General features: G+C 30.2%; 1 long non-coding RNA gene across 1 annotated transcript in view; it reads left to right on the forward strand.

Moving 5' to 3' along the window:
* The first annotated feature begins 321 nt into the window (after window positions 1–321).
* The window catches only part of LOC149032028 (uncharacterized), a 44,951-nt gene continuing 18,836 nt past the window's right edge, over window positions 322–26,436 (forward strand). The window contains exon 1 of the long non-coding RNA XR_016177122.1: window positions 322–572. This is a non-coding gene — a long non-coding RNA (uncharacterized LOC149032028). The remainder of the gene's footprint in view (window positions 573–26,436) is intronic.

A 26,436-nucleotide genomic window follows, 5' to 3' on the forward strand; every position in this document is an offset into this window, starting at 1 on the left:
TTGCATGAAATAACAAAGGAATAAGTGTTCTCATATAACTAAATCTCATATTTATCAAATGTATACACACATAATATGTAAATGCCATAATTTAGTACTAAACTCCTTACTTATAACGAGCCCTTATGAATCAAGTAAATATATGCGTGTTTCGAAGACTACACTGGATGAAGTTCTAGTACCGAAAATCCAGGTGATTAACGTTCACGCGTGCGCGTATTGGCTAACGTATACTATGACATGTTATAATAGTGATCGTCGTTGTCTAGATGGTAACTATATGTGCCAACTGTACAGACATTTTATATAAACATATATATCAATACATGTACATACATATATGAGCTTTTGACGTGTAACGGTGTAAGCACGAGCACCGATGGGTAATCGATTTTCATTATTGGACGTCGCTTGCGTAACACAGAATTTCAACGGAACCTAGTCCCGACCTCGGGTCTCGTGTGAGAGTACAGAATGAGAGAACAGAGAGAGAGAGAGAGAGAGAGAGAAGACTCACCGTTGCATCACGGATCGTCCTTGTTGGCTTCGATGATACATCGAACGACGATATGGTAAATAATTATACGCTATATACTTTTCTTTTTTTACTTCTTCTATCTACTTTCTCTTTTTTTCTACGTATGCAGAAATGTATACACTATCAGCCAAAATTTTCGATAAAATACTTAACATCAGCGATTTATTGTACACATATTTCTCCAATATGAAGTCTTCTGGTGATTGCGATAAACTGATGACGAGGAAGATATAGGATTCAATTAAAATAAGAAATACAATACGTGATTGAGCCAATAGAAACTATTATACTTTATTGACTCGTCAGAGAAAAACCTTGCTGCATAAAAACTCTGATTGTTAATTCGGATATAATAATTCATTTTATTAAATTATTCATTTTATTTTATTCAAACAAAAAATTGAGAACGTGGTTCACCTTTTGCTCGTTTGCTGTTCTATTTAGATACAAAAACAAATGTCACTTCTAGTTCGTTTATAGAAGTGTAAAGAGAGTGCTTATACATTTCGGTTACTTGACTTCTCTTTAGGTTTGTGGTAATATAAAGGGTAGTTTTACTTTGCTTGCTTTGTCGGTTCTTAATCGGTTTTTCGTTGGTTCTTTGTCATTAGATGAGTCTTCATAGGCGTCCAGAGGAAGAATAGACAGAGCGGTTTTGTTAGCAGACTTAGTGTGCTAGTGGGTGTGCGTAGTGGGGGTACGAATTGTGGAGGAGAGAGCGTGAACATTAGCGCTTCGAAATTTCCTGCAAAACTAAAGCGCGTACTTCGAATATGTGCTAAAAGATTAACATCGATTCCGATTGTACAAGTGATACAGGATTTTTATAAAAAAACAATAAATGCTTTTGTAATAACTGAACTAGATTAACTTTTTTAGAAAATTCATAATTAACAATCTTTTCATTTTGTATTAATATTCTTTGAATAAATAAATAATTTTCATTTTAATTGCTTTTTTTATCAAAAAACTTTCAATCAATTCTGACAACTTGAAATATTCTGAACATTATGACAATTCGTTTTTCAAATGTTTTTAATTGAATATTTTTCTATGCTTTTTTCTTAAAAATTACCAAAGATGTCCTAATATGAAAACACCTGCCTTGAATTAGGTAAATAAAATGTACAAAATGATTATATTAGTAAAGTGCGAAAATTCGTTAAAACATAGTTCAACTTATTAATATTATCGATAGATCATTTTTTTAAATGTATCGGTGTATTTGATTTTAATAAAAATCGGTAAACGATTCCAAGCTTTTGGTCGGTAGTGTATCTGCATAATATGTACACATAATATAGCGAATACACTGGATCAATTAAGAAAAAAGGAAAAAAGAAGAATAAAAAAATTTTTCCTCTGGCATACCTACCTTTTTTATTCCACTTTGAAAGATTTCGAGTACGTATGCTGAAACGTTTGAAAAAAAAAAAATATCAAACAAAAACGAAATAAATAGGAATTACAAAAAAGAAGAAAAAATTAATAAATAAACGAGCTATCTTGAGATAAAATAAAAAAAAAAAAAAAGATGCAAGCTCGAATTATTTCCTTCGTGCTATTTTGTTCGCCAGTTTGTTTTTGTACTTTTTTTTCTTCTATATTTTTACATTTTTAAGTTGAATCAACCGTATGTTTCGTTCCTAATTAAATTGATTTCATATTTCTACATTAACGAGTTTGATTCAATCCTAGTTCTCAGTGAAACGATTTTTCTTGCCAATATATTGTAAAATACGAAAGAGTAAAAAGAGAAGGAGAAGAGAGGAGAGTAAAAAAGGGATGGGGTGTCGGATTGAAACCCTACATTTTTCTAATGATCCGTAACGGTGGCAAATTTAAAACTTAACCGATCGTATCCGATATTGACTGTTAACCGCGAATATGCATGCACAGTATATTCATACATGTATAAACGGTGTGTGATTCGTATCTTCTGATATGAAATATTAAATCTTTGACCGTCGCGTTCTCATATGACCGAGATAGAAGAGATCTCTCCTATCTAAATGTAAAATACCGCAAATAGTTAATAAACCGTAACAATCGAGATTGCAATTGATCGCTCGGAAAATTGCTACCATTTCTACCCATTCCTTTGTCCTTAATGGGCTTGTAGCAATCTCTCTCTCTCTCTCTCTCTTTCTCTCTGTAACGATCAAAAGGAAAGAAATATAATAATAATAATAATAATAATAATAATAATAATAATAAAAAAGGATCAACAAAAAGAAAGAGAGAGATGAAGAAGAATGAGAAGAAGCTTCGTTTTATTATTGATAGGAAAAACAGATTGATTTATGATAGCAGAGAAATGATATCATATTGAATAGCAAGTAACAACGAGAAACCGGTAAGTTTAACGAGAAATGATTCTGTTTTAGTGACGCAATCGTTAACGAACCTTGATTACTCCTCTCACTCCCCCTTCTGTTAAAACGAATTAAAACAGATGGACGAGAAGTTATTAAAAAATATTAATATCTTTTTCTGTGTGTGTGTCTGTTTCTCTTTCTCCTTTATCGAAGAGTAGTTAGGTTGACTCTAATCAAGTCGCGGAATATCGAAAATTGACCGAGTTTTTTGTTTCCAGTTGGCGCATCTTCCGTTATTTTGCGACGCGACGTTTTCTCGAGCGAAAATAGATTCGATTAAGCAACGATTGATGCGCGAATCATTTTCCAGGCTTTCTCCCCTCTCCTTCTTCCGTCCCCCCACTCCCAACTGCGCCGTTTTTTTCTTTTAAAGCTGATATATCGTTCTTTGTTATTCTTTCAACAAGAATAAAAGAGAAAATCTTGTTTTATATCTTTCGCAGTTGTTTCGAACATTTTCAAGATACATTTTCCAAGCTATATATATATATATATATATATATATATATATATATATATATATATATATATATATATGTGTGTGTGTATGAGTGTGTGTTGTGTAGAAGAGAAAGAAAAGTATCTTAAAACTTACTGTGAAAACCTATATACTTTGTTTTCACGATCATGTTTTCCGATCTTTTGAGTTCAATCGAAGAAGACTTGAATATGTTCGACTGTGAAGAAATATTTTTTTTATATCGAATACTTTATTTAAGTTTTAATATATCGCATAACTATTTTTTGTTTATATTAGAAATACGATTAAATATGTTATTATATGGACCGTTTATTTTGAAAGTGGTGTAAGTCATTTGAAGCTCGTAAATATACATTACTTTAGTTAAATTTGCCTAAAACCAATTTACATAATCAAATTAAATATTGATAAATAAATAGGCACATCGCCATATTTAATATAATTTTCTTATATTTTTGTATTAACAGATATGCTAACCTTTAATTTACTCGAAACAAGAGAAAGTAGACTTACACCTTTTTCGAAATAAACGGTCCATATATTTAAATTTTGTTTTTTAACATTTACGATCTTTCTTGTATTATTATTGATATGAAAAAAATTAAAAATAAGCAATAATAAAAATAATAAGTTTTTATTGTTATCATAGAAAATTTCACAACGATGAGAGATTAATCATAAAAGTAACAATAATTTAATTTCACAGACAACATTGGTGAAAAATAAGGCTCATATGAAACTTTTGAATGCTACTAGTTCGTACTAATTTTTAGAGTTTTTGGGAAAAATAGTTTTGTCAAGTAAGAGGTGAATTTATAGTGCGAAAAACTAAGTACTTACCCATATTTTCAAAAAATATTGTTAATAAATTTTGTAAAATTGACTAAAGAAAATTTAGTAAGATATTCAACGCGTTTAATGTTAGTTAAAAATTGCAGTGTATTTTTTTTTTTTTTTTTTTTGTTAAAAGGGTTTGTACACCTTTCTTTCCGATTAATTATTTCGAATAACCAAAGCATACTCTTTTGTATTATATTTTGGTTTTCTCAATATCCCTTCGACACATTTAGTTTGCTTTACATACGTTTCCGTTAAATTTGTAACGTTCTCTCTACAATCCGTATTATTATTATTATCATCATCATCTCTGACTGCATTTCTCTCTCTCTCTCTCTCTCTCTCTTTTTCTCGCTCATTCGAAAGGATAAATATTATGGTTTGAGAGAAAACGAGAATGGAATGGGAGTACGGATATCCGGAGTCCGTGAGGAGAGACCGGATACGTGCTCACTCGTCTTTTATGATCCGACGACGGAAAAAAAGAATAAAAAAATAATAGCAACAGCAATAACAACAACAACATAACAACAACAAGGATACATATACATGCTGTATATGTACGTTGTTTGCGAATCGACGCCGGGTTTCTAGTTGTCGGAAACATTGCAAAACACGAGGTGAATGCATGTTCAACGTATATACAGTTCTTCTCATCCTACACCAAATTGCACGTTACTCCGAACAAAAAAGCTCGTGGATCAACAACCGGTACGAATGATTAAGCTCGATCATTCATATTCTATTTTATTTACAACATATTTTTTTCTTTATCGTTGCTTATTAATTCTATCTCCTCTTTCCTTCTTCGATGATTTTTTTTATACACAAAACAACAAAACACTTGAAAAACGTTCTATTCTTTTTCTACTTTAAAATGGTGCGACACATGTAGGGGGGTGGGAGGTGGACAAAGCTGATAAAAATTGCAAATTAATTTAGTTTAATTTTTTTTTGTTATAAATGTACGATAGATCAAATGATATCTATGTTGACAGTGATTTATATGATTTGACTTTCTATTTATTTTTACTTTTTTTATTTAGAATTAATGAAAGGATTAATTAGAAATAGAATTTCAGACATATCAAAGTGAAAGAGCTGTCTTTCGTAAATTTTCCGAGTTTCGATATTGAAATGGAAATATACGTCACAAGTTTAGTCTATTGTACATTCACTCATACCAACGATTTATTATGATCCACGTATCTTACTAGATTTCCTAAAGGACGTTCCATTTCTACGTACTTCAACGTCTTAAAGTCTTTGTAAGGATTCATTTCCTGTACGTTTCTATCGTGTATGCGTACTAAGCACTATCGAATCCAATTTACTTGGGAACATTCACTCAAAGAACAACGTTTTCGTATTCCTTTTAATAACACCATAAGATAGATATTTTTAGTATAATTTAATTATTTTATTGGTAAAACAAATTAAAGACAAAATTTTTCTTCTTTCCATTAGAAGAGGTTTTGTCAAGTGGACAACTTTGCACCGTTCTCTTACTTAAATTGACTTACATAATGCAACAATGGATTCGTGAAGATCCATAGAGTGAGATGGTGTGTATATCTACGAATGAATGTAAGAGACTAAGAGAAATAGAAAGAGAGAGAGAGAGAGAATATCGTAAACGTAAAGCTCTTGTTAGTTCCAACTCGGCTGCGTTCAATTGTCTTTAATCCACCCCACCGTCTCTGCCATTTGTCTTTCCTTGCTACCCAGCGTTGCTCTCTGGGTACATAAGACGAACTAACAACAGATAGACTGCGAAACTCCTTTCGGAAATAAGGACAACGCATTTGGTAACACCAAGAACATCGAAATTCTTTAGTTATCCATCATCCTCCTAGGCAAGAAATCGCTTTACGATTCGTCGAGTTTCTCCAAAAAGCTTTGCGTTTACGGAAGAAGAGTGAAAAGCGTTTTTCTTCATCTTTTCTTTTTTCTTTTTCTTCTTAAAATCGACCCAAAAGAATATCAAACAGGATAGAGTTCTTTCAAATAAATAGAAGATAGAAAAAGAAAAATAAAGATGGAAGAAAAGAAGAGGGGAGAGAATAGGAGAAAAAGGGGGGGAGGAGTCAGTATGAAGTTGAAATTCTCAGGATTGGTGTGATCATCGGGTGGAAAAGGCACGTCGATATTATGCACGAGTATCTCGAAGAATCTGCCATTTTGTAGGTTGAGATACGTCCGAGAATATCGTTCTAAACGAATGTATTAGTAGAACGCTCATACGTCTCTCTTTCTCTCTCCTTCTCTCTCTTTTCTGGATCCTCATTTCCCGTGGATGCGAGTTACATTATTCCGAGATGCTTTTCATTGTTACTGGCAGAGTGCCGAGGGTTGGTAATGGCCAAAGATCGGTTTTCTTAGTCGGAACTCTAGCATAGTTTGTGCTATTATCTTTCTTTCTTTATCTCTCTGTTTCTTCTTTTTATTCGCACTTTAAGAAAATACTATTATTAGCTTGAAAAATTCTACATCGTCAGTTAACAAAGCATTTTTGTCTAACACGTATATTCTTCTCCCCATTTTGAAACTCAACCTCGAAAAATGACCGCAAATGATTTCATCGCAATACGTCCCAAATACATAAATTATATTCCCTAGACGTTGATAGAACAGAGAGAGCTTCATGTCATACTTTATTCTCTAGACGTTGTTAGGATAATTAACTTGGTAGTTTCCACTGGGAGCTTTTCCATGGACGGTCGCGCTAAGTTAACTTCTTAATTGTCCGTTTAACGAAACGAGTAATTAAAGGGCCGAAACCTACTACTTACATACAAAATACAAACGTTCGATAACATTTCTTCCCTTTTAATGCGAATAAAAAAGAAAGAAAGAGAAAAATGTTGAAAGTGAAATAATGACAGTGATAAAAGTAATAGAGCTTTTTTTTTTGTCCTGTTATACCTACTCAATCCACTATGATTTGTTTCTCTCGCTTATACCGAAAGAAAACTAGAGAAAGAGAAAGAGGAAGTGAAAGAGAAAGATTGAGAGAGTTAAAGAGAGGGAAAGAAGGGGGAAGGGGAGGGGAGAGCTTAAAATAATACGTTACGGAAGCTCTCACAGTCCTTCGTAGTTGTTCCACTTGAGACGGCTTGAAAGATCGTTAAGCATTAACCCGGAACAATTATCTTCGTTGGAAGTTGTCGTCTTTCGGTGGGTGCTTGCTTCTTAGCAAAGGAATAAGACAGAAAGAGAAAGACATAGTGTGTTTATGTATGTGTGTGTTTGTGAGAGTAAGAGAGAGAATAGAGAAAGGGAAAGAGAGATAGCAAAGCTTTCTAATATACACCTAACGAGATGACGAATTAGAAGCTGTCCTCAGCTTCGTTCTCATCTTTGGATTGAAATGAGATGAAAAGGTAAGACAAACAAACGTGCTCGACGTTAATCCGACCAATCGTCGTTCTGCGAAAATGAAACAGTAGAAGGCGAAAATTCGAACTAGGACAATGTAACTGTCATCTCGTATTTATTCAACCCAAATTCAACGGACGTTGACAATGTGTATTTGTTACAGTGTCGTTATTATTTTTGTTATATAGTTAGTATAGTTTAAAATAAATTTAAAATATATATATATATATATATATATATATATATATATGTATTAACAAAGTTTCAAGTATCTAACAAACCTTAAATTTATGAGAAGAGTTTAAAGAGAACTTAGAACTTGAGAGTCGGAAGGATTAAATTCTTATACTAGGCAAGGTGAGAAAGCGTTTATATGCATTTGTGAATGCATAGTACGGAAATGAAGAACATTTCATGACCGTACGAGCGTATAAATGGTACGAGTTTTTTTTTTTATACGTGACTTGATAAGTATAATAATATTTTGAATATTGAATTATGTATTAATTAAAAATTATCATGAAACAATGTATAATGTACATAACCTAATACGAATGGTTGTATGTAAATTGAATTATGTGTTAGTTAAAAATTATCACGAAACGTGGATGTATAATGCACACTACTTAATATGAATGGTAATGTGTAAATGGTGCAATAACTAACACAATGATAGTCGTCAATATGAGAACAAATTAAAACTAAACTAATTGTAATTGTTTTTTACTCATACGTTTAACACATGAACAGAAGCATCTATGAGAAAGCAGAATGTATTTGAAACAGATTTGTTTATTAGAAAATGAAAATTCTAATTTGAAAATTCATTAACATAGAAAAAGATTCTTTTATAGATCTAAGTAAACTAAGATTCTACAATTTATTTAGTTTCTTCTTCTAGTTTTTAATAATGTTTAATTTTTAAATTAAATATATATATTTAAATATTAAAAAGAGATCCAATGTCTTTTTAATATTAAATACAGATGTATTCAATATTTTATACTAGCAGGGTATTTTAATTTTGACATATTTTTAAAGAGTAAAATAAATATTTATATATATAAAACACTGAACACACACACACACACACACACTCACAATTTTATTTCAAAAAATTTGTTTTTCTATTAAAAGAACTGGGCTTTTACATGTAATATTAATAACAATTTTTAATAAAAATCTTTATATATAAAAATGTCAAAATAAAATAATAAATAAATAGCCAGCTCAATGAAAATATCTAAATTAAATAATCTATCTATCTAATGAAGTAATCTAAAATATAAAAAAAATAAAAATACGATTTTTATACTATCCTCAATAATGAGAAACTTCTTAAAATATTAATTTTATTGTGATAACGTTAGAAATAAAATTATTCAATAATATAATACGTCACTTTCGATCTTAACGTGTCGAAGGACGGAATATAAATGGAGATCTCTCTCTGTGTGTACGTCCTTTGAAGTGTCGAATGTTTGACTGGATGTTTTTATTTTGTTTGTAGCTCGAAATTTTTCTAGAAATATACATACACATTTATAAATGCCTGTAGGTAGTATATTTTGTATTCTTATTTTCTTTTCCACTCTCTCTCTCTCTCTCTCTCTCTTTTTCACACACAAACAAACACATATACTCTTTCCATTATATTTCTCTATGTTATGAAAGAAAAGAGATAGATTTATCATGACGAATATAAAAAAGATAAAAAAAATAAAACAATTATAAAATTAAGTATGTAAATTCGCGCTGCATTCTTCCAATGGGTGGAAATAAAAAAAAAAAAAAATAAAAAAAATCATTAAAATAAAAAAATAAAAAAAAAATTAGGATCGTTTTTATTGTGTTTTTATTATTTAAAAACATAATTGTATAATTTTAAATTATATATATTGGAATATAAATTAATATAATATAAAAGTAATTATATTGAATTAATATAACTTAAATTAATATTAATTATAAATTATATTAGAATATAAATAAATTAATTGATTATATAATTAATCATAAATAAAATTATTTTATTAAATAACATAAAATCATTAATAATATAATGTTTATATCATGATTTACGTAATATAACGTAATTTTAAGTAAAATATTGGAACGTCAAACACAGTAATTTAAACGTGTTTAAAAATCTAATATTACCAAGAAAAAGAGGATAAAAAATAGAGAGGAAAGTACAGCTATTTACTTAATTGACAGCATGAAAGAGTTACACGTTAGAGAAGTTAGATCGTTTCACTGATAAATTTTCCTTGTCGTTTTAATGTCTCCTGTTTCCTAAGATTAATAAAGATTCTCGTTACGTCAGCAATCTCAGAAAGTCACGAACGTGACAGTCTTGCGATCCTGAAAGAATTTTGGCCATTAAAAGGTATTATCGTAAGACGATGTTGAATTGAAAAAATTCTTGATATTGCGTGTTAAAAAAAAAAAAAAAAATAAATTAAAACTAGTCTCATTTAATCCTTTTCACGGGTTTTCGTTATCTTTTGTTTAAAATAAAAAATTTTTGGATTTAAAATCGAAAGATTTTAAAAATTATTTTTGTTTAAAACAAATGGTAAAAATAAAAATAAAGCATCAAAATACAAATAAAAATAAAAAATTAAAAATAAAATATAAAAAGAGGAAAGTGAAAAATTAAATGATAAAATCGTAGTTAACATATTTGATATGAAAAATCAAGTTTCTTACTATATTTATATAAACCTAACTTCCTTCCTTCGTTCATTCTATCTAAATATAGAATTTTCACGGAACATCGACCGATTTTGTAGAAAGACAGAGACGGAAGAGTAGAAAGACCAAGAGATAACTACCATATTTCCTTTGTCAAGGAGAAAGGAGGTACGTTAAGCCACGTCATTTGAAAGGGTCGAACGTGGTAGAGAGACGGCTTTAAGTCCTTTAACCGCGTATCTCTTTTGGTATCTCTCGTACTAGAACACCAAAAGAGAAAGAGAGAGAGAGAGAGAGAAAGAAAGAGAAGTGGAATATAAGAGATGTTGCTCTTTCCTCCAAACTATTTCCTCTTTGCACTTTTCGTCGCATACCTTTATGCAATTGAGAAAGAAAGATAAAGAAAGAAAGAAAGAGATAGAAGCATAGCTAGGCTTGACAAACAGTACTCGTTGATGGGCTCGTTTTGAAAAACGAGATATTTTCTTTCTCTTTCTTTCTCATCACTAGCATCTTTCATGAATATAACGAGAGTAAACGAGGATGTCATTTCTAGCCTACCTTCCTTCTATTCAGAAACGTTACGTTAATAAAGTCCTATCGATTTCACGAGTAATTGGATGAGGCTTTGTTAAAGGTCAGTTTATGTCAGACCTTAATGGATACGGTTAAAGTATCATAAGATCTAATAATAATAATAATAATAAAAAAGTTTGATCCCAGAAAAACAAGCAACTTTGATTTATTCCTATCTTATTTATAGGAATAAAAATATTTATATTTTTTTGTATCTTTGTGAATAAAAATTTAGAGTTACGTTGTTAGTTGGCTATGGACTCCAAAACTATTTAACCAATCTTAATGAAATTTGTTTTATTTTGTATGATTTATCTTAACTTAGAATATAGGATAAGTTTTGTCATGATTATTTTTTATTTTTTATTGTTAATTAGGTATTGTAATTTAGGTTAATTTTCAGTAGATAGCGCTGTATTACAATTCAATTATTTTATATTTTTCTCAGATTTACATATGACATAACTAACCTTACTTTTTATATTTTTTTCAGGTATTATTTTTTTATTGATGTATTCTTTTATTATATTATTTAGGTATATTATATATTCCTTTATTATAATATAATTTATTATTATATAATATTATTTTATTAAATATATTATATATTTATTATATATGTATTAATATTTTATGTGCTGTTATTTACATAATATATATTATATATATTAAAAATTTATGTTATTTTATACCTAATTTGAATTCCTAGAAATTTTTAATGAATATTAATTTGACAGCATTAAATAGTTCAGAGTTATAATAAATCAACGTTTTAAAACAAAACCTTAGCAACATAATGGCCGAATAATCTTAGTATATTTAAGTTCCCATATATCTATCTATAATTCTATATATATTCTATTTATATTTCTATATATATATTTTTTATAATCTTATCATAATTACCTATCGATATTATTAATCAATAACTTGCGAAATTGTAGCAGGATTGGAAAAGGAAAAGAAATGTAAGAAAATTTTGAATGAATTTAAATATACTGTTTTAATCGTTCTGCATTCTCTTTCAGTATTTTTCTATTTATTTATCTATCTATCTATCGCTTTCTTTATCTTTTCTTCTCGTTTGTTGGGAAATAATATCTCTCTACTTTCGTTTCTCTTCCCAAGAATTAGCATTCTTGGCGGAAATTCAACGATACCTATATATCGACAGTAATATTCGCTGTATCCAACTACCCCAATGTGGATTCATGCAACACTCTCTCACGGTTCGAATAACAACTCCATCCTTTGCTTGTATTAGTACTCCTATCGAACGCTTTTGTGCGATCACGCGAATTGCCGAATTATTCTCGGAATACCGAAAACCATGGCGCCCGCAATTTTCATTGGCCTTCTTAAGAGTGACTTTATCATTAAGTATGCCGTGGTCCTTTTTCGAAAGCCTTGGGATAAGACGGTACTTAAGACCCATTAAGATCCAACCGAGCATTGCTGTGTTTCTCTTTCTCACTTTCTTTATTTCTTTCTATTTAATTTGCCACTACTTATTTTAAATTCTAACCCCCTGCGCGCGATACATTGAAGATACTTTATTTACTAACCATAAATAGCTGTTTAACCAATCGTAATGCTCGTTTGTGCATCTTCATGGCTCAAAAGGGCTTTACGAGATACAGGTTATACGGAATTTTTCCTTCACCTTTTTTCTTTCTCTTTTTATACTTTCTTATTTTCTTTCCTCTTTGTATCTTCTTTTTTTATCTTTCTTTCTTTCTTTCTCTCGCTCGTATCGATAAAAGCATTTACTCTACGTCTAGTGAAAGAAAATTTAAAAGCTTCCCCGTTATCGTACTCTTGGATGCAACTGTACTATATAGATGAAGGTGACTAGCGAATCCTAAATAATTTTTTATTTCTTCTACCTTGATATGAAAAAAAAAAAAAAAAAAATAAGGAAAAAAGTGCTTTTCCATCGAGATTTTTAAAACGTCGACTTACGTTTTACAAGTTTTTATGTATGTGTGTGATCTTATTGTTAAATGAGAGGAAAAGCATTGGAATAGTAAAAAAAAAAAAGTTTACATCGAAATAGAGCGTGAATCTTGATTCACTTTTATTTTTTTCTTTACCTACAAACACGCACACATTTCCATAGCATAACGGTGGCAAACTTAACTGTGATTCCTAGAATGGCGCGAATTCTCGATGAATCATCGTTTTCGTAGAAAATGAGAAGGTATGACTAACTTTCGTAGGGAAAGATTTTCCTCCAAGATGAGACGAACTATTTTAAAAATATACGACTTTTTCTGAAAAATAGTCTTTCACCGATGGAATAATGAAACGAACGAGAGATAAAGTGTCGTATGAAAGGTGAAAACGTGCCTATCATCAGAAACCACGATTACAATAATAATAATAATAATAAAAATAATAATAATAATAAGCTAGTTAAAAAATATGTAATTTTAAATACCTGTCGTAAAATTATGAAATTGTTTTATTAACAAGATTCTAATAAATAGAACAACATGTGTTACTATACACCCTATCTACAGAGAAATACATTTTTACATCATATAATAACAATAATAATAATAAAAATAATAATAATAAAGTAGACTACTGTTTAAAGCGATTAAAATTTGCGTTAGTTATATGAAAAATTTGTGTCATATAAATCGACATTATTTTATTTAATTAACAATTATTTTATAATAACATATATATATATATATATTTACATGTAACTATGTGTGTATATATGTTACTATATAACATGTACATATAAATAAAAATTCTTCTTTTTTTATAAAAACTATTTTTAATAATATAATAATAAAAAAATAAAAATAGAATAATTAAAAAACAAAAGAAATATTTAACGATAAAGATAACGATACACAATGCTAGCTTAATGCAAATTAAATGTTTAACTCTTAGACTGCTATGGACGCATATATCCGTTTGGTATAAACTACCAGAGTGGTCTATCGATGCATATACATATTTGTTATTATTAATGAAAAATAATGTAATGTTTGTATTAATTAATTAAATTATATCCACAGAAACAAAAACTTTAATTATTAAATATAATTTATTATTAGTTTATAATATATTAGTTTATAAATAATTAATTATGAATAATTAATTAATTAATAATCAATTATTCCGTTCCTACAAAACATTTTAGTTAAAAGTATTCAGCACTAAAAGGGTTAAATACCAAAAATTCGTGCATCTTATTATATAGCAAGTTGTATAAAAACAATAATTGCCAATATTTTTGACGAATTACAGAAATTCAAATTACGAAAATTGCTTTATTATCGCGTGAGTTCTACTGTAAAATAAAATCTAAAATAATTTGTTAGAAACGATATCATCGAAACGTATAACGATTAAATAAACATACTTACTTCTTCAATTCCCTAAATTCTCAACGAGGATGGAATACCCGGTGGAGAATAGAAGAGGGGGTAAAAGGACACTACCAAGAGTAATAATTATGTTCCACCTAAAAGAGGGGGCTAAAATATCGCGTAGCATAGTCTAACCTAAAGAATGGGAAGCGAAGATATAAGAAAGGAAGAGAAGAGGAGAAGTAGCGAAGTGAAAAGGGGCTGGTGGTGTCCGAGGGGTAATGGTGCTAGTAATAAAATGGAGAAGGGGTGTAGGGGGGGATGAGTGAATTTCGTGGCACGAGTGGTACGCCTGGGAACGACTTTCGAGCATCGAAGCGACGAGAGGAGCGTTGGAGCATGAGAGATCGTGCCGAGAACACTATGGGAGGTCCTTATGTGAGTAAGAGAGAGACAGAGAGAGGTAAGGAAGTATAGGAAAGAAGGATAAAAGAAAAAGAAGGAGGTCATCGAAGGAAACGTTGAGATAGCTAAAGAATGAGAGAGAAAAAAAATGAAAGGAAAGTACATAGTCAGCCCAGCATCCTGTTAAAGGTTGAAGGGAGGGGGAGAGTAGGGTTGAAAACAGAAGACGCGTAAATAAACCTATATAAAGGATACTCACGATCGTCTCGTAAAATATTACAAGTTGAATGTGTAAATGTATATTCTTTGGTTTTTTTTTTTGGTTCGTTATTCTCATCTTTCTTTTCCTTTTTTTTTTTTTTGCACAATGTTCTATCTCTCCTGAACTCCCTCGAGTCCTTTTAAAGGTTAAAGAGGAAAAGAAGAAGAAGAAGCTAGTTTTGTTTCTCACGAGGCGACAAATTGCACGACGATTTTCTCTATGAGCCGAAAAATTTTTTATAGGAATAGTACACGTTCTCAGGTCTCTTATGGTCGTTTTCTCGATTAGATTTTTTTTTTTTTTCGATATCCTTATTTTTTGCTCGAAAGAAAACGATGTAAGAAAGGTCGCCGTAGAAAATCGCGAGAAACAGCCGATGGTACGAAAATGCAATCAGGTAAGAAGCTGCATCGTGCACCAACTTCCATCTGTTTCTTTCCAGTTGATCCTTCCAGGTTCCTCGCACACGATCCCTTCTTCTCCCTTCTTTTTTTCTTTTTACATTTCTTGTTCCTGTTCTACTTTTACTACTACTTTCTTTCTTTTTCTTCCTCTTCTTCTTCTTTGGTCAACGAAAGTGCTGCCTTTTTTTCTTTTTTTTTTTTTCCTATTTAACTTTCCTGTCCCTCTTCCTGACTCCATCTACAGAGTGCATCTTTGAAAGAAGAGGATAATTCCACAGGAAGGTTCTCGAAACTAGAACGGTAAAGGTTCTTCGAGGGAAAGGAAAGGAAGAGAAACGAGGAGGAGGGTCTTGAAATGCCCTAAATTTTCAGCTCACGTTTCGTGCGTGGAATTTCTTCTTTGTCTTACGATGTGACCTGTTGTGCAGAGAGGGGGATGACTGGAATCGGATGGAGGTCGGGAGGGAAGAGGGGATAGGTCTTGCAAGATGACGTTGGTGAAAAGCGCACAGGAGATTGATTTTCATCGAGGAAAACGGAATTAACGACGCGATACTTACGTGTCCCACGTTCAAGGGGATCGTTGTAGTTGCTTGCAAGCTAGCAACGAAGCATCCGAGTATAAAGTTTAAAACGTGACGTGAAAAGTTTTGATATTTATTGGCAACGTGACGCCTAAGGTCCCTTGGAATACCTTCACCTTCATAGTGAAGGAGGAGTATGTACTCGCGAAATCAAAAGTAATCGTGCTAGGAATGTTTTTTATTGCTTGGTAAATCATTATTACTAAGGCCGTAATAGAAACGTCATCAGATCATTTCTCGCGTTAAATGGTGGACCTCGTTTATGGGGGCGGGAGGTGACTGAAACTTTTGTAATTACACCTATCAAGAACAGAATGGGAACTCTTGTCTGTTAGGTAGTGGCTTAGCGGCAAGAAGGCAATTTAACAGACGAGAAGCGTGCTTCAAGACCTTGCTGGACTTTAAAACCGTTCAGATCAACTTCAGATCTACTTTATCGTCGAACCTATCATCTTCATCATTTACTTTTCAAATCGTGAAATGACGAATCAATACAAAAAGGTTAGAATCAGATCTTAAATCTCGACGGGAATTTTGTTTTTGCAGTGCGAGTGATTTTTCTTTTTCTCTTACGAAGTTAAAAAAACGTAAAGTTAACACGTTGCCGCACACTTTTAATTTGACGATCGTGCTTAGAAATACGAAGATCGGACGGCTATAGCCGTCATTTGCGGCAACGTGTTAAATGTTATTTATCAAGTTAAAAATTCGTACGATATTTTTTTTTAGAGTATACGAATTATCTGTCCTCTTTTCTTCGAATATTTTACCTTTTCTTTTTAGTTTTTACAACTTGTTAACAATCCTTTTGGGAAAATGTAACTTTTTTCTTCACCGAGAACAAACAACTTTGAAATTGAAGATCTTTCTTCTTTTTTGTGGAATACATTATTTCACAATCCCTTGCACGTTGACCGTAAATTTTTTTCTTTTTTTTGAAAATTATAATAACGTACATTTTAACCGTTAGCTTGGCAAGACAAGTTTACTCTTAATTTTCTTCAGTCAAAGGGAGACAGAGAGAAAGAGAGGAAAGCTGAAGCTCTGTGAACGCGTAGCCAGAGTTCGAACGTGACGTAACTAGCATCTAACTTTACTTTTATACGTTCACGTCGTGGTCACTTTATTGCTTGCTTCCCAAAGGGACCCCTGTCGACACGGTCACGTCAAAATAACGAAGCCTCTCTTGTGTTATTTGATTCTTAGACTCGTAATATTCCATGTTAGAAAGTCATATTTGCTTTTCTCAGATTTGATATATGAATGTAATTATTTTCAAAAAATATATTCACGTATAAAGAAATTAGAAATAAACGTTAAAAATAATTTGGTAGAAGTAAAAGAAACAAAAATTTGTCTTTACGCAAACTTTAATATAGAAAATATTAAAATGAATCGAAAGAAAAAACTTTCATGGAAAAAAAAAAAAAAGGAAAAACTGAAAGCTTTGATGGAAATCGGATTGCAATATTGATACAAATATTTCGATCATAAACGAAACGCGTTCAAGCATAGTTATATTGTTTCCAATGAAACATTAAAATATATAGAGATAAGCAAAATAAAAATATAATAAAAAAAGCTTTATGAAAAACAAATAAAATCCACTTTACCGATTCATATCCTTTGACCATTGATTTAATTTTCGTTGTTTGTCTGGCATGAACCTTCCTACCACGTTATAGATAATCGTTTTATCCGTGGCACATTATTGTCGAAAGCCCTAGCAAAAGGATAGAGCAATCTCAAGGTAAACTTTCGTGATCCTCGTAATAAACTTACGCTCACATTCGTCGCGTTGCATCCGCCGTGCCGAGGGAATTAGACTATTACCATAAGGGCAGGACGGGGTATTTGTCTACGACGTGTAAACTCTGGATCGTGGTATATGCTCGATGATCAACCGCCCTTCTGAAAGTCTAATAGCTCGATGTGAACCTAAGAGGTTGCTACTGGCAACCGCGTAGAAATACGTAGAGATACGCGAATAGTACGACCTCCAATGTCGGAGTTACTTTACGCCAATGAATTCTCGTTGAATGACGAATGGAATTCGACCGAGAACTGCAATGTCAACCAACTACTTCTCTCTCTCTCTCTCTTTCCTTCTCTCTGTATCTCTCTCTCTCTCTCTCTCTCTCTCTCTCTATTCTCTCCTTTCTTGAGTTTAACTTCACTACGTTTAAGATCTTTTGTATATATTCTCTATCTTATTTCTATTCTAGTAAAACGTGATAATATGCACCCAAACTTTTATTTTTCTTTCTAAAATCTTATTTGTTCATTTAATTAGCTTCAATTTTACATATAAGTTTCTAATTTATAAATTTATTTTTGATAATAGGTTCGAATAGAAGACAATTAATTTAATCTGATACAACAGGTTGATTATTAAAATAAGTTATTACAGGAATTTTTTAAAATATGAAGTCTTTATACTACAAAAACTAGGACGCTCCGGCTTTGTTATACAACGTTTAATAAATATAATTTTAATTATTTAATACAGTCAAATTATTATTAACTAATCATTTCTGGGAATTCACATTAGGCCTAGAACAATAAATTATTAACATATATAATATATAATAAATAAATAACAACACACAAAATATTAATACATAATATAATAAATATAATGAATATTTAATATATTTATAAAATAATAAAGGATTACATAGAAATACAAAGAATACATAAAATAATAATACACGAAAAAATATAAAAAGCAAGGATAGTTATATCACATTGATTAAATATAATTTTAACTTATTTTATGCAGTCAAATTAATATTTATTAATAATTTCTGGGAATTTAAATTAGGCATAAAATAACATACAATTTTTATTATAAATCTAATATATAATATATAATATACAAATAACAACACACACAAAATATTAATATATAATATAATAAATATTATAAATATATAATATATTTAATAAAATAATATAATAAAATAATAATACAAGAAAAAATATAAAAAGTAAGGTTAGTTATGCCATATTTAAATCTGAAAAACAACCTGAAAAATAAATGAACTGTAATGCAGCGCTATCTATTGAAAACTTACAGTACCTAGATATTTAGATAATCTCTAAATAATAAATCCTTAAATTAGAAATAAAATATAAAAATAATAGCAATAAAAACTATCCTATATACCAAATTGAAAAAAGACACACAAAATAAAAATAATTTCATTAAAATCTGTTCAGTATTTTAGGAGTCTATAGCAAACCAACAATGTTACATTGAACTTTTATAGATAAATAAAATTATGTAGGACACATTATTAGAACCATGATACCAATCCTTCATCAATGTCTTCTATTGCTTTCTCTTTTTTTTAAACAACATAATTTGAAATAAAATAATATTGTTAATAAACATAACGAGAATGACGTCTAAATATTCATTATAAAATTTGAGAAAATCTAACTAATGATTATACGTATAATTATATTTTTCGATTATGCTCTTATGGATGCGAATAGAATGCAATTAAACGTAACAGATTGTTTATTTCTGCCTCTTTTTTGTCAATAAACGCTTTGAATCCGTTCGAATTCTCGAGTTTCAGCAGTCCAAATATGTTTCGTTGGTAATAATATTAATGCATTATAAAATTACATACATACCTATAAAATGTAACTGCATGCACACATATGTTTTTTTTCTGCTTTATAACGTTTGCAATTACAGTTTTCAGTAATAAAGCAGAAACTCAAATAAAACCTTATTCGAGATCATTTTACGAAAATTTTCATTATTATAAATTCAAGTTAGTTGCTGGTTGTTTTGTGATACACGCAAACTCGACGATATGAGTTGAACGAACAGTTAAATATCTTTTTTTTTTTTTTATACCAATTTTTAATTCAGCAAAGTTTTTCGTTCTTTTAAAATGCAATATGTTGATGAAAGAATAAAAAGAAGAATAAGAAAGAAATTTTTTTTTTTTTTCGATCGACAACGATAAAAAGTGTCCAGGTTTTAATCAAACTATGAAAAATTCTTATGTAGGAGAAAAAATGAATTGAGATACAGATATTGTCTCTCTTATAGAAACGGAGATAAAGAAAGTGTCTAATAAGAAAGAAAAAGAGAGAAAAATGAATGAATTAATGAGAGAGAGAGAGAGAGAGCGAGAGAGAGAGAAAGGGAGGGAGGGAGGAAAAAGATAAAAGACCGACGCATGGGCCGACGATGTGTCTACCTTAATGCGTAGGAACATAAATTTGGCTTGCAATTTCAGAGTACATGTCAAGCTGTGAATTTTCCAACGGGCGATAATTGAACCACGAGTAAAACAAACACGCACTAGTAAACAGTGTAACGCGAAACGCGCGGCTCGTTAATTACGAAAAAGTTCATTCGCGACAATGGGTATCGTAGTATAACGTAACATAGTTTATGTTCAAAATGACTCGATTATTATCATTTATAGGATATCTTGAAAGAAATAATATTCCGTTGTCTGTTATGGATACATGAGTATTCATAAAATTTTGTTTGTTTGTTTTTTTTTAATCGATAAAACAGTGGTTTCTATATTTTTCACTCAACTGAATTTTTGTTTATTTTTATTTTACTTCTCATATGAATTTATGTACGTATGGGTATATTTTCCTATTTTTTTTATTTTTTTCCTGTTTGTAAAATTTGTCAAATAAATATATTCAAGACCGGCTATGAAATACGATATACGTTGCTGAATGTGTATAACATTCAACAGTGTGTCACAAAGCAACATACATTTTCTATATAAATTTATTATTTTAATTAAATTTAGTTTGTAGTGGTAAGAAGTTATGTTCGTGTAACGTGTGTATTCTTAATTACAAAGATATATTAGAATTGTTACTAGAAGGTTTATATGGGCATCAAGCCTTTTGTGATAGCGTTTGTTAAATGCGTGCTATTTCTTCTCTAACGAGCAATATAGCACTTTCTTTGTTAATTTGTGTATACTATACATATATACACATATATACAAATCTACATTTAAAATTCGTATTATTTAATTCTACCATTATTCAATAAACTTTATGTCTGAAAAAATTGTATTTATTTAAAAAATAATTTCATTACTAGTACAATGTTGCACATTGGTGGAACCTGAAAAATGTTATATATTTAGAGTGTTTTTATATACATTTATAGGTATACATAGAATGTATATTATTCTAATATATACGAAGATGTATTAGAATTGTTACTAGATGGTTTATATGGGCATCAAGCCTTTTGCGATAGCGTTTGTTAAATGAGTGTATACTATATATATATGTATATATACAAATTTACATTTAAAATTCGTATTATTTGATTCTGCCGTCTTGTATAATATACTTTATGTCCTTAAAAAATAAATTGTATTCATTCAAAAAATAATTTCATTACTAGTACAATGTTGCACATTGGTGGAACCTGAAAAATATTATACATTTAGAGTGTTGTTATATATATATATAGGTATTAAGAAAAGAAAAAAGAATGTGTATAATTGGTTAATGAAAAGGGTTTCTTAAAGTTCACGAAAATAGGGAGAGGTCTAAGGAAAGGTACTAATGAAAATTTCCCAGGGTTTTTCCGTTTCCAATTGGTGCATTCGGCATCGGTTTAACATCCCCCTTTCTTGCACTATCCATTGAAACTCGAATAAACTGCGAGAGTCGTTACGGTTGAAGGTGGGGAGGGGGTAAAGGAAGGAAGAAAGAGAGAGAAAGAGAGAGAGAGGAGATACCTCAGCATCTTCACGAACGATTTACCGTGAAACAGTCGTATATGGCTGACTGCTGCTGCTTCTACTGCTGCTGCTGCTGCTGCTACTACTACCGTTACCGTTATAGCTGGTGCCTTTGTGTTGCCGTTGCCTGGAAAACAGCGCCAAGTATAAAGAAAAGATTGAATAGCGGACAGAAACGACTGGCTGGATGGATGAGATGCTTGGGTCGTGGAAGAATGTAGAAAGAAAGAGAAATAAAGAAAGAAGAAAGAAAGCAAGAAAGAAAGAGAGAGAGAAAAGAGTTTGGAGATGGAACGAGCGCTCATGAATCGTGGAATATCTACTCCTGCGAATTACCAGCTGCCGAGGAAAACAGGTCTTTTTGCGAAAGAAAAATTCAATGGCAATTATATCTCCAGTTTGAATATCGAGACGTACAAAAGGTCCTCCCATTATTTCACGTAGCCATTGAGAGAGAGAGAGCGTTTTTACCCTAGTCAACGTTAATCACGTAATTCGAATGAGTTTAAAGAAAAAGAAGAAAATTAAAAAAAAAAAAAATAACTATTATCTTGATTGTTATTGAACTATCAACGTATCGCTTGAAAGAGTCCAAAGAAAATGGATACTTCTTTTTATTTTTTTACAGTACTCACATATTTTTTGTATTACGTGTATACGTTATTGACTTATTCGATATGTACTCGTATGTGTGTTTACGTGAATGTTTGTGTGTGCATGTACGTGTGTATACCGAACGGATGGATTCGAAATAAGCAGACAAGCACGTTATAAAGTGTAGCGTGAAAAGTGACACGCGAGCAATAACTCGTTATACAGCGACTCATAAAATGTAAATTGCTGCTCTTCGTTTTCCACGTACGTCGGAGTAATATTTATTACGGCGGCAGACGGCTTTAAAACTGGTCGTCGCCTTGCTTAGCGCGAATTGTCGTTCTATCTATCGTTCTTTATCCTTTCTTCGATCTATCCTTCTTTATCCTTTTCCTAACCCCCATCCCTTTCCTCCTCATACCTCCAAAACAATCCCCACTTTTTTTCTTTCCTTATACACTCTTTTCATATTCTTACGCGTCCAGAGATTCATCTCGTTTATTCGTTCTCGTCATTTCTTCGCGAATACGAAAATATCCATCAATTATTTCCAATAAAATCATATTCCTACGAAATTTTATGATTTTTCAAATAAAACTCGATAGAAAATTTAGATGAATTTTTTAAAAAATTATATTAACCAGTTAACTGTGGCGCTTTCGTTTGAGAGCGTGCACTGTTTTGTGTCGCCAGAATCGAGTCATAACGAGTATACTCGTCAATCACAGAGTAAGTTGCGCTGGTAAAATATTGGATGAAAATGATGGGTTTATTTTATACAATTGACAATTTTATTACTAATTTTTATTTATTTGGTTACCATAAACATATATTACATACATATTAAACTAAAGCCGCAATCAAAATTCAATATTATGCATATAATATTTACTCATGGTCGGTGTCACGCATTTCTCCCATGACTGACCATACCTGAAGGAACCCTATTATAAATCAACTTTCCGACTTTTGCCTTTGCCCCTTTTAGGCTAACATCTAAAAAACGTTTTCATCGCACATTAATAAATTTATTATGCGAACTAGTAAGCTGTTTCAGCCGGTGCAGATGAGGACGCATGAATTCATCTTAAATTATTTATATTTTTTATTTGTTTGTTTTATTCCAGCATAGCCACAAAATATTCTAAATATCTTGAAATTTGAGAATATGTTTTATTTTTCTCAAAAATTACAATTTAAATAGCTAATGGTCACTACTTTATACGCATGACGAGTATACTCGTCAAACACAGTTAACTGATTTATTAAGTGAATTATTTCTTTATTCACATGCGCTGTGTTCAAAAAGTAATATTTATAAACAATATTGAATAAGAGAAAGTTGATATAGAGGATAACGTGCTAGTCTGAAGGTGAATCTCGAAGAGGAAGGTACATACATCATTTCTTCCGAGCTTTTAGGCAACAATAAATTCATCCATCGATTAATTAACAATTATTTTAATATTCTAATACATTCTATTTATATTATAGGACAATTTAACTGTCGAAGTCATCACTACTCAGGAACGATAAAATAATTACATTACCCAGTTAATTGTGGCGCCTTCGTTTGAGAGCACGCACCGTTTTATGTTGCTAGAATCGAGCTATGACGAGTATACTCGTCCATCACGGTTAACTGGTTAATGGAATAATTCAATATATTTCTATTCCTATCGATGATTATGATTATTATCATTATATTTCCTTTTATTCTATACTGCTGTAATAAGTTATTATTAGTTTAGTGATAATTACTTATTGCAAGTTAGAATGTTTTGAAAAGAGAGAGAGAGAGAGAGAGAGAGAGAGAGATAGCATAAGAAGATACGGTAAGATGTAAACACAATTATATAATATGTTTAATCATAGATATTTGTACGTTTCATGTTCAAACATTTATATATGTGTAAATATAAGAAAGACTAAGTACAATTGAAATTAGAATTATCTTATAAAATATTTTTGAATACAGTTATAACCTTTTGAAAAAATAAAATAGGGAATATATAAACATGAAGTATTTTATGATATATAATATTTTCATTGTAAAAAATAGTTTATATATTAAAAGATAAATAAGTACAAAAGAAAGTACAACTAGTACACGATTATGTAATATGTTTGATCATAGATACGAGTACGTTTTATATGCAAACATTTATATATGTGTAAATAGAAGAAAGACAAAGTACAATTGACGTTAAAATTATTTTATAAAATATCTTTGAATGAAGGTATAACGTTTTGAAAAAATAAAATAGGTAATATATACACATGAAGTATTTTATAAAATACATTATAATATTTTTACTGTATAAAAAAAAGTTTATATATATTAAAAGATAAATAAGTGTAAAAGAAGGTACACAGCTAGTATTAAAATTATTGTAAAATAAATGTTTATAAATACGTTGTCTAGAATATACGCGTATAGAGTAGTACTATCAGTAATAATTTTTCTTCAGCTAGCTTGCATTCTTTCATAAGAAAAAACATTACTCACGATCTAACACACGTAACACTTCGTGTCAGTATTTTCCTGCAAAAATTCGTCTGCATGCGAAAGGCAGGGATGTGATATCGTTGCTTGAATCCTTCGCTTTTATAGACTTGCGAGGGAAAATGCGCGAGAATGATTCATATGCACCGTATAATTCCACACGAGCACGTAATCGGATAAAGTTTTCTTTTTTCAATTCCCATCCTCTTGAATTTCTTCTCTTTCCTTTTTATCGCAACGTTCGTTACGAGCGTTTATCGAACCTACATATCCTATCGAACCATTCTCGACTATATCTCTGATAGAATAGGAAACACGAAAAAATAATAGAAATAGATAAGAAAAAAAAATAGAATAAAATACTCGATATTGCGTATCACTTAGCTCTTTCTTCGTATTATGGAAAAAGAACGGGTAGATTTATTATCCATTTGTCTTTTCATATCTTTTTCTTTCAATATCTTCTTCATCATATAGTTTGAAAGATTTCTCGCGAATAAATACGTTTAAAATTTTAATTATATAAATAATATTGTAGAGTAAAATTTCATTAAAAATATTCAATGATATCATACAAATGGATACATAACATTTTAATCCTTGCAATACGTTGGATTGCTTGGAAAACCTCGTAACGATTTATAAATAAGTAAATATTGATTTAAATATTATTATAAAATAAATATTATTTTGAATTTATATATTTTCATAAAAATAAATAATTATTAATGGAAAAAGAAATTTATATATTAATACCTATTTATAAATCAAAGACCCAACGTATTTTTAAAATACATAAATTCAATAAATTTTAATAAAAAGTACTCTCTATTACAAACCTATTTAAATATTGCGAAAAAAATGAATCATATCGAACTGTTTTAGTAATTTATAAAAATAATTCACTCAAACTTTAAAATTTCTACAAAATTTTCACCAATACTACAATCAAATTATCTTTAACTCTTTAACCGTAATGCATAGTGGGACATTTTTAGTCCCACCCTGAAATATTGCAATAGTTGCATTCTCATTAATTTATATTTCCTCTTATTTATGCAAAGCAATTGCTAGTGACATTTTCAACAAATGTTACAAATTTAATAAATATTCGAACAAATGTTACATTAAATTATTACTCTTTCTTTATTTAATGCTTTTACATTATGTAATACCTTTATTAATAAAACTATACCACAATTATGTTTCATTTAAAACTCAATCAAATCTCTATGCAACATAGGGCAATTTTATTATCTGAAATCCCCTATATATCTATAAATGTTACAAATGTAAAATTAAATTATTATTCTTTTTTTTATATTTTTACATTATGTAATCTCTTGATTAATAAAAAATATACCAATTTTGTTTCATTTAAAACTCAATCAAATCTCTATGCAACATAGGGCTATTTAATTATCAGAAATTCTGTGCCGCAAAGAGTTAAAATACACTTATTACCCTAATCAATTTTCAAATACTACTCTCTACTATTTATTAATTATAAATAATCATCCTCATTTTACTGATTCTACATTTTTCCAAAGAAAAATTTCCATAAAATAAATTATACAGACAAGAAAAGAGAAGTGTATTAAAAAATAAATCGATGATAGAGGTAAGAACCGAATTATATTCTTCTTTTCGTCGATAATAAAGGAATACTCGATAAGAAAACGCTATATATATATAAACAGGAAAAGAAAGA

The sequence above is a fragment of the Polistes dominula genome, unplaced genomic scaffold, assembly GCF_049000335.1.
Source record: "Polistes dominula isolate Pdom_NZ unplaced genomic scaffold, Pdom_raw_medaka contig_482, whole genome shotgun sequence".
Taxonomy (NCBI): Eukaryota; Metazoa; Arthropoda; class Insecta; order Hymenoptera; family Vespidae; genus Polistes; species Polistes dominula.